At 38.4% G+C, this 5,282-nt stretch overlaps 1 pseudogene; it reads right to left on the bottom strand.

Moving 5' to 3' along the window:
* LOC108637266 lies at positions 4,143 to 5,074 on the bottom strand (annotated as a pseudogene).

Below are 5,282 nucleotides of genomic sequence, written 5' to 3' on the forward strand. Positions count from 1 at the left end.
CTGATTCAGTGCCAGTGGTAAAGAATCAGCCTGCCAGTGCAGGAGATGCAAGAGATGTGAGTTCAATCTCTACTTAGGAAGATTCCCTGGAATGCGGAATGGCACCCCACCCCAGTATTCTTGCCTAGAAAATTCCATGGACAGAAGAGCCTATGGTCCATGGGGTTGCAAAGAGTTGGACATGTCTGATCATTATAAAAACGAAGCCCATTCATATCATGTAAAATTAGCTTCACTGACCATTTTTCAAATATATATGTAATTTTTAAATTCCCTTTGTTATCTTTCTCTTTTCAAAGTTTTGATTTAATAGTGGTTACAGATGATCAGGAAATCTGGGTTGTTTTTGTTTGTTTGTTTCGTTTTTGATTTATGTTCATTTCAAGAAAATGATTAAGATGGAAGAGAGTTTAAGGTAATAACAAGATTTGAAGTGAGTAGACCTGAGTTCAAATCTGTATACTACCTATCAATTTTTAGATGTAAGACCTTAGCCAACTAACTCCAACTAAATTCTGGTACTGAAAGAAAAGATGGTGTAGTTTATTATATAAGGTCACGAGATGGATTCTGCAGGATTCATCTTTCACTTTAGAGCCAGGTCACTGGGCTCAGATGATCCCCTGGAGAAGTGAATGGCAACCCACTCCAATATTTTTGCCTGGAGAATCCCGTGGACAGAGAAGCCTGGTGGCTACTGTCCATGGGGTTGCAAAGAGCTAGACACGACTGAAGTGACTTAGCATGCACACAGGCAAATCTTAGAGATTCTAGTTGCACATCTCAGCCGCAGCTCATGTCTGGAGTTCTCTGCCCAGAACCCTAAGAATTAGTTTATCTTGACCCTGCCTTCACTCCTGCTAGAGCTTAGCAGAAATTTCTTCACAGTGACCCATGCTGGCCGCACCATTTTCAATCTTGGCCAGATGCCTGAAAGGTACCTTAATGGTCTAATTTACAGATGTCACAAGTCATAACTCACTACTGATTTCTGCTGACAAAACCCTTCTTATAAAGTTAGTTTCTCCACTGCTGTGAGTGGAATTGGATTTATAACCCAGTACACATTTTTCTGTCAGAAGATGTTCCTATCTAATTCATCCTCTCTCACACTGCTCAACTGCCTTAGGATTTATCACTGACTTTAGACTTTCCACCCACACTCTCTTTACTGGCCATGCCTCAGCAGTCAGACTATCACTGCACCATCCATCTGCTTTAGCTCCAATCTTTGGCCCTCAGAGGATGCCCTTCATTAGAAATGTTAACTGCTTACCAGTCAAAGGATTTCAGACTGTATATATTTTTGAGAAAATATTTTACAAGCCAGACATTGATGAAGTTGATATTTGCAGACTGCATTATTATTATTTTTTTAATTCACCGTATTTGACAATATCTTTAAATAGGCATGTGCGTAATATGGTGGCCTTCTGAAGAATGAGCCAAAAAGTTCAAGAGAAAGAAACACTTGCTGCCTATTATGAGCATATAATCTGAATTTAAAACAGCCAATATTAAAAGAAATTTTTTTTGACCATGTCTTATGGCTTTTGGGATTTTAGCTTCCAAACCAGGGATTGAACCTGAGTCTCCTGCAGTGAAAAAGCAGAGTCATAACCACTAGACAGCCAGGAAAGTCTCACTAGTAAAATTATGTTTATTTCATAAAATTTTACTCATTATATGCACTGGGGAAGATAATTTGATAAAGACACAAGGGTTCAAATTAAAAAAAATGAATAAATTCAATAGCAGACCACCTTACTTGCCTCCTGAGGAACCTGTATGCAACAGTTAGAAACAGACTGAAGCAACAAGAAGCAGTCAAGAAGCAACAGTTAGAACCAGAAAATGGAACAACTGACTGTTTCAAAATAAGGAAAGGAGAACAACAAGGCTGTATATTGACACCCTGCCTATTTAAATTATATACAGAGCACATCATGAGAAACGCTGGGCTGGAAGAAGCACAAGTGGGAATCAAGATTTCTGGGAGAAATATTAATAACCTCAGATATGCAGATGGCACCACCCTCACGAAAAAAAAAGTGAAGAACTAAAGAGCTTCTTGTAGAAAGTAAGAGAAGAGTGAAAAAATTGGCTTAAAACTCAACATCCAGAAAACTAAGATCATGGCATCCAGTCCCAACACTTCATGGCAAATAGATGGGGAAATAGTGGAAAGAGGGACAGACTTTATTTTGGGGGGCTCTGAAATCACTGCACATGATGACTGCAGTCATGAAATTAAGACATGCTTGCTACTTGGAAGAAAGCTATGACCAACCTAGATAGCATATTAAAAAGCAGAGACATTACTTTGCCAACAAAGGTCCATCTAGTCAAAGCTATGGTTTTTCCAGTGGTCATGCATGGATGTGTGAGTTGAACTTTAAAGAAAATTGAGCACCAAAGAGTTGATGCATTTGAACCGTGGTGTTGGAAAAGATTCTTGAGAGTCTCTTGGAGTGCAAGGAGACCAAACTAGTCAATCCTAAAGGAAATCAGTCCTGAATATTGTTGAAAGGACTGATGCTGAAGCTGAAATTCCAATACTTTGGAGACCTGATGTGAAGAACTGACTCATTGGAGAAGACCCTCATGCTGAGAAAGATTGAAGGCAGGAGAAGGGGATGAAAGAGGATGAGGTGGTTGGATGGAATCAGCTATGCAATGGTCATGAGTTTGAGTAAGCTCCAGGAGTTCATGATGGACAGGGAGGCCTGGTGTGCTGCAGTCCATCGGGTCACAAAGAGTCAAACAGGACTGAGCGACTAAACTGAAGTGAAATTCAATGCAGCTGTATAACTACAGACACAAATAAAATTATTATAAAATTTAGTGAGGTTTATAATATGAGTTACCAGCATAATTGAAGGGGGTGGCAGAAAAAAAAAAAAAGTCATGTTGGACTTAATATTTGAGGGAGGTATTTTCTTTATTTTCTTTTCTCTCTCTGTCTCTCTCTCTCTTTTTTTTTTTTGAGGAAGCCTTTTTAGCATGAGTACAGTTAAGCTTCAATCTGCATATGGTTGCTGCTGTTTAGTCACTAACTCTTCTCTGACTCTTCTGTGACCTCATAGGTTGTAGCCATGCACCTCTGTCCATGCAGTTTCCCAGGTAAGGATACTGGAATAGGTTGCCATTTCCTCCTCCAAGGGATCTTTCTGACCCAGAGATCAAACCTGTGTCTCTTGCATTTGGCAAGCGGGTTCTTTATCACTGAGCCTCAGAGAAGGCTTTACCATCTACACATACTACCATGGAAATAAAATTAATTACAAAGAATCTCAGTGAATTTAATTTATAAATTTTCACAAAAGAGTGCTGCAATATATAATCAAAAGCTTATCTAATAGTGAGTATAATTGTTATAACACAATGAGAGACAAAGTGTAACGATATGAAATATAGAATATTATATGAAGGGTAAATCTACTCCTGAGGAAAAAATATGAAAGTTCAAATTTATTTCATTTAGCCTATTTCCTATTGGTAGATATTTAGATTATTTTCAATAGCTTGTCCCTGATGCTGGGAAAGATTGTATGTAGGAGGAGAAGGGGACATCAGAGAATGATATGGTTGGATGACATCAACGTCTCAATGGACACGAGTTTCAGTAAGCTCGGGGAGTTGGTGATGGACAGAGAAGCCTGGCATGCTGTGGTTCATTCGGTTGCAAAGAGTAGTACACAGCCAAACAAATGATTATACACAACTGAATTGAATTGATTATAAGCTCTGATGCAATGAATATTTTGAAAGTGGTAAACTTTTGCAGGTTCAATTGCTAGAAGCAAAATTACTGGTTTAAATGATACTTTCATATTTAATTTTCAAGTTCCAGGTGAATTATATATTTCATTAAAATATTAGCAAATTATATTCCATAAATGATCTAATTTAAATTTCTACCAATGAATGAGTATGAAAAAAAAATCAACCTTAAAATGATAAAGAGTTAGACATATGTAATAGGACCTGGCTCTAACATTAGCCTATGGCCCAATTTTGTGGTTATGGCTTTATTGCCTGAAGAATTAGGGAACCCCCATATTAAACTGACTTTTCCATTAGTTAAAACTAAAGGTCAAGAAACAGAGTAGAAAAGTTGTCAGCCTCAGTTTCTTCTTTTCTTAAGAAAGAAATTTCCTGCTAATCATTTTCCTGAAGGCATTTTTCACATCTTTGTTACTTAGACTGTAAATCAGGGCGTTCAGCATAGGTATAATCAATGTATAGAACACAGAGATCACTTTATCAATAACCATTGAATGGCCATTGCCAGGGCGCAAATAAATGAAGATCAGGGTGCCATGGTAGAGAGAGACCATGGTCAGATGGTACGCACAAGTGGAGAATCCTTTTCTTCTTCCTTCGGCAGAACCTGTTTTAAGAATGGCTGCTATGAGGAGGATAAAATAGAGGAGAACTGTCGAAAGGCAGAGAACTTCCACTAAATTAGTGAAGACCACCAGTACAATGTCATGGATATAAGTGTCAGTGCAGGACAGAGTGAAGAGAGGGGAGGTATCACAAAAGAAATGGTTAATTTCACTGGAGTAGAAAGACAGGTAAAAGGTAATAGTGGTGTGAATCACTGAGCTCATGGTGCCCCTGAAAGTGTTACAATTGCAAGCTAGCAGCAAATCCTGTTGGACATGAAAACGGTGTAAAGCAGGGGGTTGCAGATGGCTATGTACTAGTCATAAGCCATGACAGTCAAGAGAAAAGACTCTGTGTCCACCAAACAGCAGAAGAAATATAACTGTGCAGCATAGCCATTGTAAGAAATGGTCTTCTTATCAGAAATTAAGTCCACAAGTAATTTGGGGGCAATGACTGAAGAGTAGCAGGCATCTACAAAAGACAAGATGCGGAGAAAAAAGTACATAGGGGTGTGCAAAGGTGGACTGGCTGTGATTAATGAAATCATCACAAGGTTCCCCATCAGGGTAAGAGTAGATGATAGAAAAACAGCAAAAAGAACACTCTGCAGTTCTGGGTGGTCACTGAATCCCAAGAGAAAGAACTATGTCTTCACAGTGCTGTTCTCCACTTCCATTCTCTGCAGGGTTCCTGGAGGTTGGAATTTCATCAGGATATCGAGGGGGATGTTGATAATAATCTGAAGAGTAGCTACAAAGGAAAATAAAGTAATTAGAATAGTAATTCTAAATCCACTTGGGCACTCTCATAACACTTAGGCATAAGTAAAGTAAGTTTAGTATAAGTATAGCTTTTCAACTGAAATACTATGTTTTTTTTTAAATTAG

This window comes from Capra hircus, chromosome 12 (genome assembly GCF_001704415.2).
Source record: "Capra hircus breed San Clemente chromosome 12, ASM170441v1, whole genome shotgun sequence".
Taxonomy (NCBI): domain Eukaryota; kingdom Metazoa; phylum Chordata; class Mammalia; order Artiodactyla; family Bovidae; genus Capra; species Capra hircus.